Source organism: Microtus pennsylvanicus, chromosome 2, assembly GCF_037038515.1.
Source record: "Microtus pennsylvanicus isolate mMicPen1 chromosome 2, mMicPen1.hap1, whole genome shotgun sequence".
NCBI lineage: Eukaryota > Metazoa > Chordata > Mammalia > Rodentia > Cricetidae > Microtus > Microtus pennsylvanicus.
In genome coordinates, this window is record NC_134580.1 from 116,154,103 (window position 1) to 116,178,823 (window position 24,721).

A 24,721-nucleotide genomic window follows, 5' to 3' on the forward strand; every position below is an offset into this window, starting at 1 on the left:
GAAAAGTTATCTTATAGTTTCACCTTTCCTCTTTATTTAAACAAAAAATAAAAGTGTTGTGGGATATTTGTGCACTGTGTGAAATTTTATTGTGTGATAGGTGTAATAAAAAGCTGAATTCCAATTAACTAGGGGTGTGGGACTTATGGGAAAGAGAGAGGAAGTAGAAGGAGATAATCAAGGTGCAGGGAGATGCCAATGTGACCTGGAGAGAGTGGACATACAGAATAAAAGAAAGGTAGAAAGGCACAAGCAAAACATAGATTAATATAAATGGGTTAATTTAAGTTATACCGAATAGTGGAACAAGCCTAAGCTAAGGCTGAGATTTTCCCATGCCTTTATTTGTGAACTGACAGTCCAAAGAATACTTTATCTACACTTACATAGCAAGATATAAACATCTTGTCTGGAAAATGGATAAGTACTTGAACCTGAAAAACTAATATTTAACTTTCTTTTAATAATCAAGTTAGAAAAAAGAAAGGACTAACATTCACTAATACTGTACCTACCCATCAGGTGCTAGTAACAGCTAAGTATATCTATGCTATTGTGGCATATATATTTTGATTGTTACCTATGTGCTGTGGGACACTGGTCTTGTATTACTTTAATAAAATACTGATTGGCCAGTAGACAGGCAGGAAGTATAGGCAAGGTGATCAGACAGGAAGTACAGGCAGAGCAATGAGAAAAGGAGAATTATGGAAAGAGGAAAGAGTCAGTCTACAGTTGTAATCTGGACACAGAGGAAGCAAGATGAGAATGCCTCACTGTTAAATGGTACCAAGCCACGTGGCTGATACAGACAAGAATGATGGGTTAATGTAGGATGTAACAGTTAATAAGAAGCCCGAGCTAATAGGCCAACCAGTTTATGATTAAAATGTAGACCTCTGTGTGTTTCTTTGGGATTGAATGGCTGCCAAACCAGGTGGGACAGAAAGTTCAGTCAGACTTAACTACACCACACTCCTTGTACTTTCTGTTCTCCATCTTGATTTTGGAGTAAAGCACATGACCACCTTTGTTGAATTTGCCCTTTAGCAATTTTCATGTAAAATCAAATGAGAGATTTCTCACAGTTATCTGGCAAGAAGTCTACTCTGCCAAAGGAAACTGCGAAGCTTCCTCCAAAGTTGCCCCAATCCATCTCAATGGCTCGTTCAAAAGTAGCACCTCTTGGCACTACCAATGGCCCGGCCTATTTTTTTTTTAATGCTAGCACCCAATGTCAGGCCCATGGCAGAGCCCATAAGCTCCAGGCCTTTGACTCCCATTTGCTCCAGGCCCATATGTACTCAAGACTGTTGGCTCTCATGCTCTTAAGACCCATGTACTCCATGCTCCAGGCCAGTGGCTATTCAGTTCATCACAGACCTATATACTCTAGGCTGCCCCCCATGCCTGTGAGCACCAAGCCATCCATAAGCCCAATGGCAGGGCCCATGAACTCAATTAGTTTGGCTCACACAGTCAATGGCATGGCTGCAGGACCAAGTGGCCCAGAAACTTCAGTCAATACCTATAGGTCTTAGATCATAATTTTTACCTGAAGGCAAGAGATTGAAAACTTCCCCAGGGAAAGCCCAAGCCAGCACCCATGTGCTCCACACCAGACCAATGTGTTCCATGGTCTGTCCCATGCAATCAGTTCTGGAGGACATATGATCAAGACCTAATGGGTTCATGTTCTCACCAGAGCCAATGCACTCAATTGGACTCATGTAGTCCAAGAACAGGCCCATATACTCAATGTCAGAGCCCACTTGATCCATGCCCTAGCCTAGGCCTGTGTCCATGGGCTCCATGCCAGCACCATCAATGTGGTCAATGCCAGGGGCCATCCTCTCCATCCCAGGGACCATGCAGGGACCTTGTCTCCAGCTACACCTCCTCCCTGCTTTGTAGTGATCTCTTATTATTCAGTGCATTTCTTGGGATTTCATTTATTTTGCCTGTGTTCATTCCAGATCCAAATTGTCTCATGTTTTCCATACCACCAACAAAGAGTGCTTCTATGCCTCCAATTTTATTTATTCCAAATCCTATGTCTTCCATTCCCATTCCTGAAGGCCCCAGGTTTCCCATTCTAATGCCTTTATTCAGGTGGTTGGTATCACTAGGCTTCTCTCCAGGTCCTAGCTCATGCTGACACCAATGAGTCCATGGGGAAGTTGCTATGAACATTCAGGAAGGGAAAAAAAATTCTCCCTTTGTTAAGACCCTCTCATTCATCTTGACACACACTGGTCTATCAAATTACACAGCTTCAGTGGCTTGTTCAAAAGTCATAGGGCCTGTTCCACAACTTTGCCCATCTTAATCTTCCAGAATGTCTGCTCAGACCACCCCACCAGCCATACTAAATATATCAGTTTTGTCCAGCCAGCTTTATCATCCAGATTTGCTACAAATGCTCTGCTTTCAAGTCTTCCATCCTGTAATGCATGGATAAGCTTTTGTGGGATGTTAGGGTAATTTAGGATCTCTACCCCACCAGTCTTTGCTATGGCCTTTTCCATTGCTCTGCTTCTTTGACTGTCAGTTGTCTCCCTTTCAGACTGTGCTTCTTTAGAACTTCAGCAATCTTTTCATGCTCTCTTTCATCTTGAATTCAGCAACAGACATTCCCTTGACTTCCTTCAGTGTCCATTAAGAGTTCCATGTATGTTACCTCACCGAGTTTGTCTTTAACCAGGTTGTTAAGTGACTGCCATTTCATGTCCACAGGTATGTTGGTAATAACGGCTCTGTATCTTTTAGTTGGATTAGCACACAGCTTAAAACGATTGTCTCCTTTTTTTTATGTCTTTCTCCTTGCTATTCTCATTCTGAGTAGGTCTTGGGCCTGGAGCTCCTTTGCCTCTCAGCAAGCAGGTACACTGCTCTCTTCCTCATTTTGGGCTCTGTCGCTGCTACTTGGGCCTCTGCATTGACCCCTGCCACCTTTTTCTGTGAGGGCTTGGGCTGTGTGGAGCTGCTTCTTACATGCTCATATGACCCCACACTTCATTTTTTATATTTGTAATATCTTTTATAATAAGATAACAATAACCCAAAAGAGGATTGTGGAAACCTCTTCTGTACCTTAAGAGAATCATGGGTGAAATAACCTAGAATTTATGACAGGGGTCTGAAGTGGAGGTAGCTCATGTCCCAAATAGAACAGCTCGCTGTGGATTCTATTGTTTCAAAGAGCTATATTAGAGGACAGCTGATGCCCCTGAAGAACTCATTACCTACTTTGCGGTGGCAGGAAATCTCAATGCTTTATAGGGTCACAAAAATAATCTGGTCTTTGAATAGACAGCAGTATAAAACTGAGTTTGAGTTTGTATTTTCTACTTGTGATCTATGCTCAGGCCTACAAGATCTCAGTCAATAGGATGAAATATGACTTAAAAATGAAACATCACAATGAAAACATTCAAAAGTGCAATCTAACTAAAATTGTTTCATGACATGGATCTCTAAATAGGGCAATGTGCAAAGTACAGATATGCAAGAGTAAAATAGCCCTAGATTTATATGCTTATAATTACAAAGGAAAAGAAAAGAACACCATGCAACAGAGAGCAAATAAAATAATTTGTATAATTACACCAATTATTCAAATAAACATCAATTATTCAGATAAATATCTATCATCTGAATTCTGTCAGAATAAAAATGTTATACTATTGTGAAAAATCAAAAATAAATTATCTCATGCATTGCCATACATAAAATGAAATGAAGATAAAATGGATAATCAAAACTATAATTACAAGTATACTAAGAAATCAAGTTAAGAATGAAATTAGGGGACTGGCGGTGGTGGCACACGCCTTTAATCCCAGCACTCGGGAGGCAGAGGCAGGCGGATCTCTGTGAGTTCGAGGTCAGCCTGGTCTACAAGAGCTAGTTCCAGGACAGGCTCCAAAACCACAGAGAAACCCTGTCTCGAAAAAACAAAACAAAACAAAAAAAGAATGAAATTAGGGTTGAAAATATTAATGTCAAATAAATGAATGAGGTATAGTACAAAACCTTAAAAAGGAAAAAAAGAACAGATCATGGTCAAAGCTTTGTTCACTAAGGAGACACAGCAGTTGTGTAAATTCATTGTCAAAAATCTCATCAGAGAAACACACACCAGACCAAGCAACATAAATACAAGGAAACTGACAAAGCTCAATGGTAATTTAGCTGGTGATAAACAGCTGTATGAATTTCAAATGTCAAATACGTCAAAAGTTGGAAGCAATATGCAGTAATGAAGAATATAATCGAGAAATCCAATTTAGTACAAGCAGGATATGATGAAGTCCCCGGAGTGAATGTATTTCTTTTACTTTGCAAACTGTTGCGAGGAAATGTACACTTTCCCTATTTTTCTGGAATATCTGTGAAAATCGACTACATATTTAGCCACAGAGGAAATCTCAATAAAATACATCCCAAATAGAGATTTTTTTATTGTTTATTATTTTATTTTATTATTATTATGTTTGGTTTTTCAAGACAGGGTTTCTCTATAGCTTTTGAGCCTGTCCAGAAACTAGCTCTTGTAAACCTCACAAAGATTTGCCTGCCTCTACCTGCTCCATTCTCTGACTATATATAATTAAACAAGAAATGAGGAATACAAGGGCCAGAAGGATGATTATCTGGAAATGAACTTTCTCCTCTAAACAGTACTGGATCAGTAAAGAAATCAAATTAAAGTATTTGGAAAATAATGAAGAAATGATCATTTGGTATAAAGGACTGTGGATTGGTTAAAACTATATTATAGAAAATGTCATTATTTCTCTTTTTGTTTGAAAACACTATGACGGCTGAGAAGCAGCTCAGTGATAGAAAGCTTTCTTGGCATGCATGGGTCCTTGGCACTGCAATCAACAAACAAACAAAAAGTAAATGAACTCTATTTTCAAATTGAGGAATTTGGAGAGAAAATGTTGTGAACAAAAGGAGAAAAACTGGAAGAAATATAATTGTAACCTATTTGTAATGATTTTATTTTATTTTTCGATTATGTGTACAAGTGTCTATCTGTGCCTGTGTATGTGCAAGTGGTGTATGCCCTGGATCCCCTGGAAGCATTTATACACCCTGGTTCTTATATTCTTTCTACCCCCTATTCTACAATGATCCCCGAGACGTGTGCAATTTAGGGTTGAGCATTCTGCAGTCTCATATTCTCTGTACCTTGGCTAATTGTGGGTCTCTGTGTTAATTGCCATCTGCTGCAAAAAGAGATTTCTTTGATGAGAGTTAAAAGATATGCTGATCTATTGGTAGGTTTTCCCCGTATGACTATGACTTATTTAAATAGGTGTCCGTTGAACATGTGAAAAATCATTAAATCTGGTAAGAAAGTGATTGGTTACTCATGATAGTAGTGCCACTATTGTTCCTGTGGGTTTGTCTTGACAGGCTGGTCACTATTGTAGCTCACAGGGTTTGCACGTAGGTGAGACTTGTGATTACATTTCTCTTCGGTTACAGTGCATAGGACTTTCCAGCACTGGGAAAGCTGTCCATATGGATGAGGCTTCCAAGTCAGTACCAGCTTTATTTCTTCATGTTCTAGGACTGAAGTATGTGGTGCATTCATCACATAGCCAGAGGATGGCTAGAAGCATGGAAAATAGTCCCTTGTGTTGGGGAGGGGTATATGAGATTTCACTTGCCAACAAACCCTAAAGAGATAACCTATTCTTGGCACTGGGCTTTCTATTTGCTTGCTTGTGACGTCTAGTAGTGGCATTGTCCCACTGTAGAAAAACTCAATTTAAATTCTTCTTATACACATGTAAGCATATATTTTAGGAAGCTTCTATAGTGGAATGTTTCCATATAACTTTTTGAAATGTCTTTAGTGTTAGCTATCCCTCCCTGTATTGCTTTTTCTATTTGTGTTCCCATTCCCCACCCCATTGAACTCTTCTGTTATTATTCCTCTCCAACCTTTTATATCACCATGTTCTATATTCTATTTCCCCATCCTTAAAAACACTCTCCATGACCCCTAGTTAATTTCCTTAACTCTTTGGGTATTCCAAATAGAACACACATATCCGAAGATTATAAGCTAATATTCACAAATGAGAGAAAACATTCACTGTTTGTTTTTCTGGATCTGAGCTCCCTTACTAAGAACAATTGCTTCCAGTTTTATCCATTTAGCTGAGGATTTCATAATTTTATTTCTCTTCTATTATATAAATGTATCATATTTTTGTTATCCTTTTTTCATCAGTTGATAGACATCAAGGCTGTCTTCATTTCCTGATTATTGTAACTAGAGCAGCAATGAACATGGGTGATCAGGTAAGACCATGAAAAGTGAGGATGCGTGGGATCGCTTGAACACGGAAAATTAAATCTTTATTTATAAGAGAAACAGCAACTTAGAAATGGGAAAAATTATTAGTGACAGAAGAAGAGAATGAGTATAAAGTGTGGATTAGTTCATAAAAGACAAATAATCTCAAATATTATCCAAAGGCATAAAATAATATTTAAGTTAATGGAAAGGAAAACATCATATTCCTGGAAGGGAAGTCTAATATTTTAAAAGTACCAACTTATCCTAATAATATATAGTTGTAGTGCAATTTTAATATGAATTATACTCAGCCAAAATTCCAATTATAATGGAATACTAAGTAACTTAAAAAAATACAAGAAAGTTTTGAAAAAGAGTAATGACTAGGAAAACATGTTCTTTCTTATCTCTTTCTGCCTAGTCCTTTAAGGCAAGGTTTTCGTGAATCTAGGTATTCCTGGCTTGGCTGGAAGTCGGGAAGCCTTAGTGATCCTCTTGTATCCAACTTCTAACAACTTGGATTACTTGTATGCAGGAAACGCCTGGCTTGTTACATGTGTGCTGGCATCTGAATTCTGGTCCTCATGTTGGATGGCATGTGTTCTTAGCTACTGAACTATCTCTTCAATGCATAACACCATTTATTACAACTTTGTATTCTAAAAGAGCTATAGCATTGGTTTCCTGTTACTGTTGCAAGAAATTCCTACATGATCTGGGGGCTAAGGATAATTGCAATGCATTCTCTCAGGCTCCGGAAGCCAGCAGTCGGAAGGAAAGGTGTGCCTAGGGACACCTGGGCCTCTCTCTTCCTTGTGTCTTCCAGCCCCTGGCATCAGTCTTCTTTGCCTGAGGTTGCATTGCTGCAGTTTCTGCCGATACAGTCATGCCTATTTCCTCTCTGAGTCTTAACTGACGCTGTCTTCTCTCACAAGGACACAGGTGATGGTAGAGATACTGCATCAGTAATCCTGGGCCATTTCCTCCTGTCCACTTCCTTAATTGAATCACATTTGCAAAGGCTCTTTGACCAAATGAGGTCAATCACACAGAGTCCAACGTTAATGCTCACACGTCTCTAGTGAGGAGTCTTTTTTTCAGCCAACTGTAGTCATTATGATCAGGACATTTTGCTTGAGTGGAAGACAAATAGATCAGTGGATAGAGAGTCCTGAAAGAGACCCAAACACAAATGGGTACAAGGTTTAAGGAATGCTTCATTTCAATTCATTTCCAAAAGTCACTCTGTTTGATAATTTTTTTAATAGAAGAAAATAGAGATTTCTGTATCTTGATCAAATGAAAGTAAGGCCAAGGTATAGCAACTTGCAAATGTAGAAGAAAAATGAACTTGACTTCTGAGACAATAGTAATATAGACAGTAGAAGAAAACAAATGTGGTTATATTAACATAAATATAGGAGACTAACATTTCACAAATGCCTCCTAAACATTAAGAGTCTAATATTTAGTAGCAATTATTTATCTTTTTATTTTACAGTGTTTACTTAATATAATATTTTTATTAATCTATTGAAAATTTTATAAAATAAATTTTGATCATATTCCCTCCATGTCTCCTAACTTCTTCCAAATCAATTTCCCACAATCCTTTCCAACTTCATGTCCTCTTTTTCTTCCTAAATAACCCACAGAGTTTGATTTGTGCTGTCTATTTGCTCCTGGGTGGATGCTGTCCAACGGAGTGTGGTTGACTTACCAAGGGCTATATCCTTACAGAAAACTGACTCTTATTGTCATCTATCTGTCAATAGCTCCTCAGGAGCTTGGGAGCCTCTCCAGGACTTTACCTTTTTCTTTCCTGATCCTTCTGTTTTGTGTTACAATGAACATTACTGCATAATAAAAAGTAAAATGAGTAACATTTGAAGGGGGAAATTTTACTTGTATTTTAGAGTTCCACAAACCTAGGTTGGAGTCCTGGCTATCACGGTATTGAATATTTATGAGGCTTACTTTCTCTTCTGTGTAGAGGAAGCAGCATTTTCTTCTGTGGGCTGAAATAATCTATATCTACACTTGTTTTTGTAATGGAGAGTACTAAGTTCAGCACACTATTATGGAGAATGAGAGGGGTATAGGGTCACAGGTCTTGTGGTTGACCTCTGAAGGAAGAGTGATCCATCTCTATTGTTTGGATGTGGATCGTTCACCAAAGCTTTGATATTGGAAGCTTGTTTCTCAGTACGGTGTGTTAAATGGTGGGTACCTTTAACAAGTGGACCCTATTGAGAAGATATTAGGTTATTAGGCCATTGGAGGGAAACTTCATGAAAGAGATTAATGTGATTCCTTTGGGACCCTTTTTAGTTCTTGAGAGTGAATAATTATAAAAGAGGAAAGGTTTCTCTTCTCACTCTCTGGTTGTCTGTCTTGCTACATGGTGTTCTCCCTGTCATACACAGGCATCTGACCTTGTGATGCTGTCCTCTCAGAAGTCCCCACTGGAGTCAGTGCTTAGGCCATATCCTTGAGGGAGATGAATGCAAAATACCAAATTTACACAGTGAGTTAAACAGTTATTCTTGCACAGTATCCAGTTTCATGTATTTTGTTATAGCATTGGTAAATGGACCAAAATACACTCACAAACAAAAAAACCTGAGAATATATGAATCCACATTGGAGAATGGAGACACAGAGTTAGACATTGACTTGAAGCCCCACCTCAACTCCCTACAGACTACTGAGATCACCATGTCAGTTATAACTACTTCCAGCTGGCATGATGATAAGAACTTGCATCCTTTTAAAATGAGTGCTTCTAAGTTTATTGTCTAGCCCCAATGCCTTGTGAGATTTTATACATTTCTTCCCCTTTCATTTTAAATTCCTAGGTTCTGGGCTTATTTTGCAGAAAATAAGATATATTTTCTGAATTGTACTCGCAAGGGATTATGGAAATTACTTTAAAGGCTTAGGTTAAGAGGCCTTTGAATTACAAAAGCACAGTTTCTCAAGCCAATATCCATCATTTAGGACATATTCAAGCTCCAGGAGATTATCACAGCCCTTACTTTGACAATTCCCATCACTGACTTGAATAGTAAATGAGCTTTACTGATAGAGGCCAGAATTAAAGAAGGAGGAATTTTCTAATTTCAGAAAGAACTCAAGGCCAAGAAAGAAGATGGCATTGTCTTTTTTCTGTGTTGTACAGTGTACCAGTGCCGACTGGCGACAACCCTTATGCTTTTGACTCCTGATCCAAGTTTGTTCCCGTGCTTGTATTCCCACTGCTTGGTAGAAAGCCTTTGAGACGAGAGACTACTCCTGGCTGCCCCAGATGGTCTTTTGTCCCAATCGCACATCAACTTGAAAAGTTATTTTTCTTCTTTGAAGGTGAATAAAAGCACTGGACTTGTATTTTCTTCCCTAACACATAACTTTCAGTTTGCGCAGCTAGGTACAATGAAGCCAACAGTCACTGAAGAATTCCTGTAGAACTGACTGAAGAAACTACTGGATTAAATTGCTGTTTCTGTCTAATATGCTGGCATGCAGGGTCTGGGCTGGGGAAAGAATGCCCTCGCCAAGGTGTTCTATTTAAAATTTACTTGAAGTCTGATGGGGAATAACAGACGTGTTGCTGGACGCATCATGCACCTACCTGTTCTAAAGGAAGGTTAACACTGTGAGTGTTTATTTTTCACATATTGTGGTGGTTTGAAAGAAAACAGCCCCCAAAGGGAGTGACAAGGTGAAGAGTAGGTATGGCCTTGTTGGAAGAAGTGTGTCACTACGGATGTGGGCTTTGAGATCTTATACATACTCACATTTCACTCAGTGTGACACAGAGATCACTTCCTGTTGCCTGCAAGGTATTAGACTCTCAGCTGCTTCTTTAGCACCACATCTGCCTGTATACTCCTATGTCCCACCATGATGATGACAATAGACTGAATCTCTGAATTGTAAGACAACAATCCCAATTAAATGGTTTGCTTTATAAGCGTTGCTGTGATCGTGTTGTCTCTTCACAGGAGTAGAAACCCTGAGACACATACCATTGATAAAAAATATGAACTTAAAGCATACTGTAAAACAACCAGACCATTTCTATCAATAAAACCTCCCTATTAAAATGTCAGTCCAGACCAGTGGTTCTCAATCTATGAGTTACATTCCCTTGGGGGGTTGTATATCAACTATCCTGCATATCAAATATTTACATGAAGATTCATAACAGTAACAAAATTACAGTCATCAAGTAGTAACATAAACAATTTTATCAATAAATTTATTTTAAAAAGAAATAATTTTATGATTGTGGGTCACCATAACACACGGAACTGTACTAAAAGGTCACAGCATTAGGAGGCTGAGAAACAGTGATATAGACTCCTTTTTATAGAAGTTTTAACTTTCTACAGTTCACTAGGCAAGCCCTCACCCCTACTGACTATTTATTTATGTATTTAGAACTAGATTCTCAGTACATTATTTTTCCTCAAACAAAAAATTTTCAATCAAGATCAGGGCTTGGGTCTAAGCAAACTTACATTACAGGAACCTAAGTTTGAGGTGGAGATAAAATCCATGTGGTCAGATTGCCGAAGCTTTAAACGTGAAGTATTGACAGGGAAGGCAGAGAGAGAAGCTAACCATAGCGTGTGCTGACTCTAAGATACACTGTAGGGCTTGCTCCCACTGGGTAACACTAGGAGGCAGAGGAGAACACACCTCAAGAGTCGTCCTTCCTAGAGAGGACAGTCTAGGTAATCATCCACCACTTATCTCTCCTCATTGGCTAGAATATGCTTCTGAAGGTATGAACTTTCCAATGCTTCAGACCTGCTTGTCAAGAGCAAAGAGAAAGCCCCAAGGGAACGGTTGGCTGCTGCTTGCAGAAGGTCACCATGACTGGGGCACCAACACCATATGCCGAAACAGCCTTATGGGAAACAAACTCATATCTTTATTTCAACAACTTTATTTCATAAATAAATCAGGCTTCTACTGTGGCCTCCCAAAATCATTTAGGCATACATTTCTTAAGCACAGTAAGAAAGTATTTATTGATTACAATTTAATTTGGAGGAGAAATTCAGGTTTTCATTATGATTCTAATTTTTATTGTTGTTAATTACTTGAAAATATTGCGAGTGGTTGGATCCTGAACCAGAAGTTAAAGACCCGTGAAGTTCACACCAATTATGACACTTAAGCCCGCATCATCTTGTTGGCAGGAAATGAGGTTCCTACCCACAGTTGCTTCTCAAACTGACAAATAATTAGAGTTGACAGAGAAATATAAATGAAAATATTCAGTGTGTTTGTGTTGAGAGTAAAAAAGAAAACACCATAGTTGTACTTTTCATAAAAATACACGCAAAGGCAACAAATACAGTCCCTTTCTCCAGTGTTCCCTGGAATGTTCACTATTCTTATCCGTCAAGTTTTACCTTTTCAGAGACTAACTCAAATATAGGAACATTGCAATCCGTTCTATTATGCCTTGAGTAAGAACCTTTCACTGACATTGATTTTTTTCTTTTAAGAAAGTCCCAGTTTATTTTTTTATTTTTATTTTGAAGTTCTGCTTTTTGAATATTTCATATGTTTACTTACATCCTCCATACCCCTTCTCCAAGTCCTCCCATATTCTATTTCCTCTAAAATTATGGACCTACTATTGTTATCATCTCTCTCTCTCTTTCTCTCTCTGTGTGTGTGTGTAGCTCTGTGAGATTTCCTCCGTGTGCACTGAAACTGTTGTCATAGTGCAGTTCTTATTTAGGCAACCATATTGTCAGGATTTCTTGAGTGCAACTTCCATGTTATAAATAGGAGATATGGTCTTGCAGCCGATGTCCTTTGTCGTCTTATAATCCCAACCCCCATGATGTTCCATGAGCCATGGGATTATGGTTGTGTTGTAGATATATCAATTGGGTCTGGAAACCAAATGGTCAGCAGTTCTCTACATCTTGACAGTATGTCTTTTCGTAATTGTGTCCATCTACTTCAAGGGAAGCTTCTTCGTTGAGGGGAGAGCTTATTGATCTGTGGATATAAGGATAAATATTTAGAATGAAGTTGGAAATTATACAGGTTAGAAAATGTCTTAGTAGTAGGCTCTCCTCTAGGGTTCAATGACTCTACTAGCCATGGGTAGTTGACTAGGTTTATAATAACGAACATTATTTTTTTTTCCTATTGAGCAAACCTTAAGTACACTTAAACAGCTTCTGTTTACCTCATGATAAAAGTGCCTTTACTGTACCTTGCATTTTGTCAGGCTGGTATTGTTGTGGTTCATAGTCTTTACAACTGGGTATGACTGTGGGCCCCATTCTTCTTTGTCAGCTTACATAGCACCTTCAGATACTATGAGAGCTAGTCCCCAGGGAAGTAGGCTTCGAGATTCGTGGAGGCATTGCCTGCATGTGCTCAACAAGAGGAAAGTCATACCTGGCACTGGAAATGTAACCAACTACGCAGGGCTAGTGAAGTCATGGATCTTGGAGAAGAACCTCTAAGTGTCACTTTACTAAACTGGCATAATCCCTAACACCATCCTAAATGTTTGCCCTTGTGCCCACAGATAGCTGAATTCCTGCACCTCATCAAGAATACTTCTGTTTACAACAGGTGGAAAATATTATAACAAACCACAAGAGTTGTAGACAGTCCCAATGGACATCTGCAATACAGCTCCCGCATCCAAGTCTCAGGGGTCATTGAGGAAGAGGAAACAAGAGGACTGTAAGAGCTAGAAGAGAAAGGAGTTTGCCACAAGATTCTGTCTTCTTGCAGCATCAGAAACTAAATCCATAAAGTTTCTCCAACATTGCTGAGTAAACATGAACTGGACAAGGAAAGCAATAATAGACATGCTAGTGTGAAGGCATAAAGCTCAGGAGACCTCAACCTTACACTAAGAACTACAGGGAACTAAAGAATGGTGAGAATAGAAAAAAAATTCTTCCCCAGGGAAGTACACTCCAACTAGTTATCCATTTCAAGATGGTCAGTTCTGAAAACATACATAAAGTAGCATTATATACACTGAGTAAGTTGTACTTAATATATTTAAGAATATACACACAACATACATAAAGGAACATTATATAGACTGACTAAGTTACACTTAATGTATTTAGGAATATACATACATACATACAACATACATAAAGGAACATTATATAGATTAAGTTATACTTAATGTATTTAGAAATATATACATATATAATAATAATAATATAAAAATGGATTAGAAAGAGAGCAAGCAGGGATATGTGGGAGGGTTTCAAGGGAGAAGTGGGAAGGGGGAGCGATGTAATTGTATTATAATCTCAAAAACTAAAATAAACAACTTAAAAATCATTTCTTAAGTCTGGACTTGTTCCTACATTATTAAAACTGTCACCATGTGTGTTTTGCAGCTATCCGAGGCCTTATCTTTTTGCCAAAAGGTTTCATATCCTAGTTTCTGTTGAAGGGATGAACAGCAATGTTATTTATGGGTAATTACAAAATCACCTTGCTATGTTTGATTTAATGGAGAAACTTCAATCATGGTTTAGAGCTCATCCCAGGAATCCAGTTATGCTGATAGTATTTAATGATTTATTGACTCAACTCTTCCTGCTTTTTGAGTGGAAGTTGGTCGTGATGATTTTATATTTCAAAAGGATGGAAGGCAATGGTGATGCGTGGTAGATGCTCTAACTCAGCCATGGAACCCTGTCCTTGTATTTTCTGCCAGTGAATGTGTGTCAGAAGGGGCTCAGATATCATCAGTGGGTTTTTTAGGGGGTCTATAGTGGAGAATCTACAGGAGATATGTGTGGTGTACCTGAAGGAGACAGGAGCCCTTGGAATAACTGAGTGATTAACTTATTATGTAACTGCACAAAGTGAACTTTTGATATTGCTTGAGTATACACTGAGTTAGAATGTTAAATTTATTTTTCAACTAAGCCCAATAGTACACTATTTTTAAGTCTTTGCTGTAATTCAGGTGTGGCTTGCATAGGGTCAAGTTCATTAGAACCGCATGTTTTAGTGTGTAAGTGTATATATCGACACAACAGACACTCTTCTCAAGACAAAGAACTTTTGCTTCACCCTAAAAACTTCCTTCTCAGTATTTCCAGACAGCTCCTCCCCCATTCAGCCAGTTATTTTATGTGTTCTGTTACTTTAGAATAGTTGTCCTTGTTCTTGAGTGTCACATAAGTAGGATTATGTGAGACACACTTTTTGTGTGGATCTTTTTCCACACAAATATTATGCTTCCTTCTTTGAAATTCAACTGTGTGATGCTTATATACATCATCTGTTTCTTCATACTGCTGAACAGTATTCTATTGTGTAAATATAGCACGCTGTATTTCCTAACTCTCCTGTTGATGGATATTTGGTTTGTTTCCAATTCTTAGGCTATGTGAATAGAGCTGCTCTAAATATACTTGTAGAACCTTTTATGGTCATATATTTTCATTTCGTTTGGGTAAACACTAGTAGAGAAATTGCTGGAGTATGGAAAGTCTATATGTAAACTTATATTATTTCTATGGTTTGAGTGGCTTAGGGATAAATGTTAAAAGATTAAATATAATAGCATTCATAGATTATTCCTAAAAATTAAAAAATTTTGTATATATATATATATGTGTGTGTGTGTGTGTGTGTGTGTGTGTGTGTATTATGTAGAGGTAGGAGAAGGGACTGTTTCAATTATAAGCAACATTTTACTCAGTAAGGAAAGTGTACATTATGATAAAAATGCCATTTTAAGTGCATAGTCATCACCCCAGAATGTCATTCAAATTTATCTGTTCACTTGAGCACATGCCAATGGCATAAATGAACACTTGCTGAACTGTCATGATTGCATGTGCTGTTTCTTATCTGGGAAGAGTGTACTCTAGGACCAATGGTGATGACTGTTGAGGGCCACTCATAGGTTTTCTATGTGAAAACAGCCTAAAGATCCTTAAATGACCAAAGACAATACAAAGAAAAAAATTGAAAAAAGAACTAAGAAAAGTCAGAGCTGTAGTATAGACAAGCCAAGGACAATGGCACTGGGTTTTGATCCTACTGCATGTAATGACTTCGTGGGAGCCTAGTCTGTTTGGATGCTCACCTTCCTAGTCCTGGATGGAGCGGGGAGGACCTTGGACTTCCCACAGGGCAGGGAACCCTGTCTGCTCTTTGGACTGGAGAGGGAGGGGAAGGAGGATGGGGGAGCGGGAGGGAAATGGGAGGAGGTGGAAATTTTTAATTAAATAATAAAAATAAAAAAATTTGATGAACTAAATTAATAAGTCTATGTTAGTTACCTTTCCATCATTATAACAAGTACCTGTGATAGCCAGCTTTTAAACAGAAAAGGTTTATTTTTGGCCAACAGTTTTGGAGGTTTCAGTGCATTGGCCTCACTGATTTGGGGGCCTGTGGTGAAGCATTGCATTGTATCAGCGGGGACACAGCAGAATACAAATAATCACCTCATAGTCTGGAAGTAAAAAGGAAGAGAGAGGGCCTGGAATCTCTCTATCTCTTTCAAGAGCAGGCTCCACATGATTCAAAATCCCCTAGTAGGTAGACCCTACTTCTTAAAGATTCTGCCACTTCCCAGTAAAGCCAGGCTTGGAACTAAGTGTTTGATATACAGACTTTGGGTGTGATCTAAGATGCAGTCTATGTAAGGCTTCTCTCTTGTTTTCCCTAGAGTGATTAGAAAAGCATTAAATAAACAAGGATCACCCTGGAATAAGGAAGGGGATCTGCTGAAAAACACATTTCATTCTGGGTTCTGCACAGAAGGGAACCAGACAGAAATGACTTCATAAGACTTTAGGAATTCATAATTAATAGGCTTACAGTGATAGGTTCCTTTTAGCTCCTGGAGGTTCAGGTTAGGAACTATGGTGCACAACTTGCAGTCATTACTAAGAACTTGTCAACTTCTTCTTGAAATGGATTCATTTCTCTCTCTCTCTCTCTCTCTCTCTCTCTCTCTCTCTCTCTCTCTCTGTGTGTGTGTGTGTGTGTGTGTGTGTGTGTTTGTGGTGTGTATGTGTATTTAACTGTTGTGTTATTGTGTGACTTCAATAAGTTCATATTTGGGGGTGTTGGCAAGTTTCCTTGAACGATTTTGCTTGCTGAGGGCAATACTAGAGGTGTTTGCTGTTAACAAGCAAGGCTGACTTCTTAATTAAATGTTGGGATCTCAATCTAGGCTGACTTCTTAATTAAATGTTGGGATCTCAATCTAGGCTCCCTATCAGCCTATGGCTCTCCCACATGAAGACTGCCTAATTTGATGATATGGGAATTTTGTTGCTGAGTCTGAGCTCCCTTTGGCAGTTCTGTGTGTAAAAGCCTTGATTGTTCCTTGTTGATGCACTGCCATCAAATGCTTGAATGGACCTCGATTTCTTCCTCTTCCTCCCTCTTGAAATTCTATCAGGTATGAAACACCACCAGACTAATATCTCAGCCCCACTAGGAAGACTTGGTAAGATTAATGTTTGCCTTAATTGTTTGGAAACCGGAGGGATGTCACTATCTATTTATGGAAATGCCAGATTGTGGTATTTCCTGAACATGGATTCCTCAGGGACTTGATCCCCATTTTCCATAAAATTATTAGCACAAGGAATTCCTCTTTTCCTTTTGTGGAAATTATCATTTGTAAAACTCAATGTTGGCTTCCAAGTTTTGGCAACACTGTTTTATGTTTTGAGTTTTTTGTTTTTTTGCTTTTGGGTTTTTTGTTTGTTTGTTTTGTTTTTTTTAGGCAGAAATCCAATTCGGTGTATTTCTTGATCTTTTATCACTGTGTGCCTCCCATCACCTGGTGAGAATGGAAGCAGCAGGCAATTTAATTTGCTCACAGTATAATCACAGGACCCTTTGGGTAAGAGCTTTTAGCAGCTCTGTGCTCTAATTGTTGATTTACTACCTGCTTCTAGTTAGAGTGCCCTGCATGCCTTTGCTTAAACTCAGGCTCTCAGCATTCGCTGAAGCATTCAAGGCACTACTGGTGGGAGGGGAAAGGATCCAGGAAAGGTGGGGGACAGAGCTTATTGTTCAGGGTCCCACTTTTTCTGACACACTTTCTCCCTTGTGCTACTGAGGTTGTTGTCTTCAGGAGTTTGGCTAAGGAAATAAAGGCAGTGATAATAAAATGGAGGAAAACAAACCTTCAATGAGAGGCAGAGGAGGGAAAGAGAAAGGGAAGAAGGCAAGCACAGAGATCAGAAGAGCCCGGGACAGAATGGATTCCCCTTTCCTCTCGGTCCTTCCCTCCCACTTCTCTGTAACTGCTGTGAATTTAGTGGCTTTCTTAATTCGGTGACATTCCATGTATCGTGGAGACTTCTTTCTGCTGAAATACTTATTTGCTTCAAGTTGGGCTGGATGAAATCTCAACCATGATTTAGGAACAAACATACACAGAAGCACCTTGCTGTTGGTGGAGTCTGCCCCGGGGAGGCACACAAACACCTGGCAACTCCCATCTAACCTGTGAGCCATTGCTGAATTCTAGCAGCTGCAAGCACATGAGGTCTATCTGGAGTAGTGTCACCCCGAAGTCTCTGGGACACGGATTGAGATCCAGTAGTGCGCTTTTCCTGTGCTACTTACTTGTTCTGTGTATTGCCTGCAGAACACAGAGAGACCACATTTACAAACATTCCAGTAAAAACAAAGCAGTGGAAAAGGTGAACAGATTTACAAACATGATTTCATGGTAAGCTTCCCAAGGGAGATGAAAACCCATCCCCACTACTATACAATGGGGTTCTCCAAAGATACACTAGTCATGGATGTCACAGACCTGGGTAGAAGAAGTTTTGTGACTGTCAAGACTCCAAGTGACCTGCTTTAAGGACATAAAATGTTATGATGAACAAAAACGCCTTCCAAGGCAGTGGAAAGAAATGGCCAATGGCATTTACAAACACACCCTTCCGCACCCACACACCCCTGACCTCAGCAAGTTTGCAGCTGTATAATCTCACAGTGAGAAGATGCAGATGGCCGAGCAAGAGCCTAAGGTTCCAAGAGACTCAGTTCAGTGCCTTGCAGAATCTGCTTATTTTTGAAGCAGTGGACATTTTAAGGTCGGGAGAATATCTACTCATAGCCAAGCCCGAAGACCTCTTGTCTCTGATAAGATGTATGAAGAAGACATAATCCAGAGCTCACCAGCTTACACAGAGAGGTTTCAGACATCTATACTTATATTCTGGCGGTGTGTACGTAGTGTATTCTCTGGCGATAGCTATTAAGTCTGGATAGTGCACTTAGGTTGTAGATTTTATAACTGGCAATGCTACCATATCCTTTCTAAGTCTTATATGTTATTCTCTAGGAAGGAATATGAGTGGAGCTCTTCAGAGATGTTGGGTGTCAGCAAGTAAGAAGCCTACCTTAAAATTGTTCTTCAGGTAAATTGTTTGAAGAAATTACTAGACATCTTCCAGTGGAGAACTTTGAAGATTGTCATGACTATGTGACTTTAGTTCAAGGAGATATAAAAGAATCAAGGACTAATAGCACAACTGAATTAAACATCCTTTTTTGAGAAAGGGCTGTCTTCAGAAATTTTGAACCCAAGTGACCTGCATGGAGAGTAATGGAATTGAGTTCCCTTAAATAAAATTTTAAATAAATTTTGAGATAATAATATAACAACATTTCTCCTTTCCCATTCCTCCATTCAAACACTATCATATAGCCCCCTCCTCACTTTCCTCCAAGTTCATGGCCTCCTTTTTCACTAATTGTTATTCTGTGCATACACACACACACACACACACACACACTCATAAATCAAGTCCATTCAGTCCAGATTATATTACTTGTATGTAACATTTTTTACTTGTATGATGTTTTTTCTAAGAAAGGAATGATACCACTCTGGAAATTTCACCCATCCTTACTGTGTCTAACCTTACCATGCCTCCTTCTCTGGAGGTGAAAAAACACAAGCAAGGAGGAGAAGGTCTGAAAACTGGATAGATTTGGAGGATCAGACTGTCATAGGAGCACAAGGACATTTGAATAGTCAGCATTAGGAGAAGCACAGAACTGAATCACTGTCAGGTAAACCGGAGACGCTGAGAGGACCAGGCAAAAGTATGGACTAGAGAACATCTCAACCTTTCTAATGTTTTCTAAAGCCAAAACAGCTTCTTTGTTCATTAACCAATAAAAGCAACACATAGACGGAAGGACTTCCTACACCAGATATCCATTCAAATAGTATCCTGGATAGTTTTATGTCAATATATACAAGGTAGAGTTATCTGAAAGAAGGGAAATTCAATTAAAAAAATGCCTCCATAAGATCAGACTGTTGTCAAGCATGTGTGGAGTTTTCTTAATTAGTGATCAATGTGTGAGGGCCTAGATCATTCTGTGTGGTGCCATCCCCGGCATAGTGGTCCTGAGTTCTATAAGAAGGCAAAGCATGGAGACCAAATCAGTAAGTAGCACTCCTGGGTCTTCTGCATAAACTCCTGCCTTGGGTTCCTGAACTGTTTGAGGTCCTTTCCTGACTTTCTTTGATGATGAACAGTGATATAGAAGTGTAAGTCAAATAAACCATTTCCACTCCATGTTATCTTAGCCATGGTATTTCATCACAGCAATAGAAATCCCAAATAAAACAGGCAGAGTGAATAATATTCCCATTTTGCTTCTTGATACTGCTCGAAGATTAGTTTAGAGGTCAACAAATAGCTGATTCTTTAATATATTTTAAGGGGATGAGTAAGACTTGAGTATCTATTTCTCTTAAACTTTTGTGGGAGAAAACTGAGATTCAAAGAACTAGTTGTATTTATATACTTGTAATTCCTGCAACTGGGGGCAAAGGCAAGAGAATTACACATTCAAGGCCATCTTAAGCTGCATAGTAAACAAAGAAAACAAGGAGGAGGAAAAGGAGAAGAAGGAGGAACAGGAGAAGGAAGAGAAACAACAGAAGGAGGAGGAAGAGGAAGAGGAGAAGATTCTCAAAACAGAGAAGGAACTACCTTAAAATCTAGTCCTGTTGTCATAAAATGCTAGACACAGAATGTCCATTGAGATAGATCCCAGGCTCCCAGGATGTGAGTTGTCTAGAAGACACAGTTTCCCATTCCATTGTAGTAGGGCTGGCTAGGTTACAAGCTGAAGATATTCTTCTATATATCTATATCTGTGTAGATGCCTGATACTGTGATGACTGAAAAGATATTTATGGCTCCAGTTCTTAAGCATGTACCTTTTTCATTACTCTTACTCATCTGCAGATGAGGGCTAGTCCAGTTTTTTTTCCTAGCTCCTTTGCCCCGCGTTGCCCATAAACAGAAATAATTATAAATTATACCACAGGCTAGTCAATAGAAAGGCTTCTGAACCCTGGCTTTAATTCATCATGGGTGATAGTTCATTCCACAATGCCCCACAAGACAGGAATAACTTATTTTAATTGGCCATCATTTGTAGTCCACAGCATGGTCTACTTTAGAAATGACACTGCCACTTTATTGTAACTGTATTTCTCTGACTCATGGCTTTCTAACCGAAGGGAATAGATCAATTTTTCATAAATCATAAAAAGTACATAGGAAAATAAAATAGATTTCTGTCCCTAGCTTTTCTGGCTCTCTCATACAATGCCAACCAATAAAATATCATCCAGTTTGGTGACTATCCAGCTATACTTGGAAGTCTCCCAAGGAAGATGGCTGAGGAGGTGACAGCAAAGACAAAAGGTCACAGCTTGGGCTTGGAAAAAGCAACAACATGAACCATTCTACAAGCTTCTTTGACTCTTTGTTGCTGAGACTGTCATGATAGTCTAGACTCCCGTAGCTGCACAGAATGGAATGGCTTTGTCCTAAAGTGTCTTTATTCTTCATTAGAAACAGTTATGAGCTAGTCCTAAGGTTTTGGCATATATATGTGATGTCATTAGGATTACTATAACGTTCAGAGGCCAAAGAAGTAGCAAAGCTATGCCTGAGGTGTGAACAAAAGAGGGTGCTAAGACCTGGCCTCGCATGGAAGGGCTCTCTAACCAAATGTCCTATGTGACAAAACCTCGCTAACAGAAACTCAGGAACTCAGTGGTATCCCACTCCGCTCTCACTCATATATATATACAATTTTCCTCTCTCTTCCCCTCTCCATCTTTTAACAAGAGATATTATTTTGAGAGAAATTGGAAAAGAGAAAGAAGGCAAACAACCTCTGTTGTCAAAAATTGCCATTGTAGCAAAGGTAAGATGGCAAGAGTAGTCTAAATGGAAGCAGATGTCTAAATCAATCATGCTAATTACACCAAGGGTCATTGTGCTGTTTCCATGGTGGATGGAGCCTGTCTTCCAGTGTATCCCATACTGCACTTGCTTTCCTTGCAGCCTGTCATGGTCCCAGTTCAAATCACTGCAGTCGCTACTTAGCAACTTGCATGCTCTCCCCATGGAAGATACGCACATTTGAAGATAACCTTAAAAAACATTAGCTTATATTAATTATGTAACATAATGGATGATGTTGAAGGTAGACACTTTTGAATAATACTACTATATCTGAATCATAAGCTTCCAGATCGTAGAAGTGGGTCCTTGAAAAGTTAGGAAGACATTTTTTTCCTGTCAGATGTTACACTTTTCACGAAACAGAAAGAATGAAAAATTAAAGAATATGTAGGCATGCTTATGCACAAATGCTTTGCATCCTATACAGAACTTAAACTACATTTAAACAAAAAGTGTTTCAAAGATGCCTAAGAATTAAACCTACAAATGTCTCCCAAGAGTGCACATCTGTGCTTGTGTGTGTGTGTCTGTGTATCTGCTTATCCAAAAGAGCCTCTCACTATACAAACAGAAATGATTTTTTAAGCCAGGTGTATGAATGTGGATCATGATACTTCATGAAAGAGGTTAAAAAAAGGAAGATTTCTTGGTTTTGTCTTTCCAAATTTAGTAAGACCACGAGACAGTTGAGCTATTCTGCATCTTCAAAAATATTTGATAACAATCATAATGTGTTTTCTTTTTTCCTATTGAACTGCATATAGTGAACTTGCAGGTATTGAATATTTGGAATCCTTAGCATTACTTCTTTCTTTTTAAATATTTTTTAAGTTTTCCAGCATTTCCAATCAACTGACTACCCCAACTCCCTAGAAAGCACAAGATTCTTACTGTTTCAGTTCCTAAATGTTGGGAAAATAATGGAAGCCATCATTTAAGTGCAAGAATTTGGTAAAACTGTTTGTTTGGGGCAATTCTCCAGGCATTTTTATAAACTGCTTCACTAGAATATGTCATGGTCTATGTATGTGCATAGAATTACAGTGTGGTGGTTCAAATAGAATTGGCCCTCATAGACTTATGTGTTTGAATGCTTGGCCCATAGGGAGTGTCGCTGTTAGAAGGTGTGGCCTTATTGGAGGAGGTGTGGCCCTGTTGGAGGAAGTGTGTCACTGTGGGAGTGGGCTTTGAAGTCTAATATATGCCAGATATGGAACTCTTATCCCTATCTCCAGCGCCATATCTACCTGCATGCTGTTCTGTCCCACCATTATGGGCTAAACCTCTAAGCTGTAACCTAGCCCCTATTATAAGTTTTTCTTTATGAGAATTGCTGTGGTCATGATGCCTCTTCACAGCCATATTAACCCTAACTAAGACATACAGTTTACCTGTCATTTACAAATACTCAAGTCACCGTAAAACTGATAGATTTTTACAAAAATGTTCAAATAGTCAAACGTCCCTTCAGAATTATTGACTTGAAAATATTTGAACTGCTCCACTCTGTCTCTATTTTCTCTCCTCTCAATAACTGGTACAGTTTAGCAATAAATTATCAGGCTCCTGAAAATGTACACACATATATAACTTCTGCTTTGTTCAAGGGAGCTTTGTTTAGGGAAGCTTTGTTTGCCTGTTTATTTTGTTATTTTGTGTGCTTGTTTTGTTTTTCCTCTTCTTGTTAGTTTGATTGTTTGTCTAGGGGCAGTGCCTGTCTGTGTAGTCAGACTAGCTTAAACACAGAATCCTCCTGCCTCTGCGTTCCAAATACTGGGTTGACAGCGATGTGCCACGGTGCCTAACTTTCATCAGAGTTCTGAGTAAGTTTTCTTTGGCTGTGTGCTGGAGTCCCCTGTTCAAGAACAGCAACTCTAGAAAGTTACTTTAGTAATCTGAGTGTATTTGTTTTGTTAGACTACCCTACTGCTACACTGTGTATGTAACATGTAAGTTTGGGCCAGTTTTTACTGTGTGTGCTTCTAGTGCTACAATTTCATCTCCAAATGTGCTATAAGCATTTCATTAAAAAAGTGGATTACCAAAACATAGATAGGAGGAAAAGGTGCCAAGGATTTAAGGAGATGTCTCTGAGCAGTTACTGAGATGAAGATGTCTGGAAAGTTTATTACCTCTAATTTGCATAGGATCCCTTCCCAACCCTTATCTGTAGGTGTGAGCAGATCTTCAAGGGAGTTTGACATTTAGCTTTAGAAGGAAAACACTTTGGGGGCTCTTCTTAACAACCACAGCAAGTTTTTGTAGGTGATTTAGCCAATGTAAAAACTTTTCTTCTAATGATAGGCTTGATTTATACAGCCAAGCTGGTATTTGCAATATCCAGATGACTCAGAACTTAGGTGGCTTTCACAGCATGGGAGCCCCCATCACTACTCACCTTTAAATTTCCTCTCCACCTGGAGGATGACCTGAAACTGCTCCCTCTTCCTCTTAGCATTTCTGCAATACTTGATCTCTAACCTGTTCCCAAGTCTCTCTTCCTCCAAGTCACGATACCAATGGAAATGCACAGTGGCACTTTCTTTTCCTTCCTCATTTCTTCTTACCATGAAAAAAGCTCGCCTATCTTCATAATTGCATGTTTTGTTGTCTTTCAATGATGAAAGCAAAGTAAGCTAACTAAGCTCCTCATCAGTAAAATAGTACATTTATTACATGTCAATCACATCCACAACCCAGCCTCGGGGTAACAAGGAGGATTGGCTTAGCCAACTAGCCTGGAGTATGCAACTCAGTGGGAAACCCAAGAAAGACCCATCCTCAAAACAAGGCAAGGGGAGAACCAACTCCCCAAATGGTTGTCCTGTGGCGTACACATACACACCATAGTATGTTGCTTGCCCTCGGTCTTTCTGTTTCTCTCTCTCTCTCTCTCTCTCTCTCTCTCTCTCTCTCTCTCTCTCTCTCTCTCTCTCTGTGTGTGTGTGTGTGTGTGTGTGTGTCTGAATAAGTAAATACATACAGAATCCAGCTGTATATAATTCTTATTTACCTGCTTAGTATCAGCTTCCATATTTTCAATAACAACTCCCAGATTTATTGATGATACTTTCTTTAGCTTAGTACTGGTCATTTGGCC

General features: G+C 39.0%; 1 pseudogene; it reads right to left on the reverse strand.

Annotated features, from left to right (window-relative positions):
- Nucleotides 1-951: 951 nt before the first annotated feature.
- Nucleotides 952-9,654, reverse strand: LOC142844379 (heterogeneous nuclear ribonucleoprotein M pseudogene; annotated as a pseudogene).
- Between the last annotated feature and the right edge of the window lie 15,067 nt (nucleotides 9,655-24,721).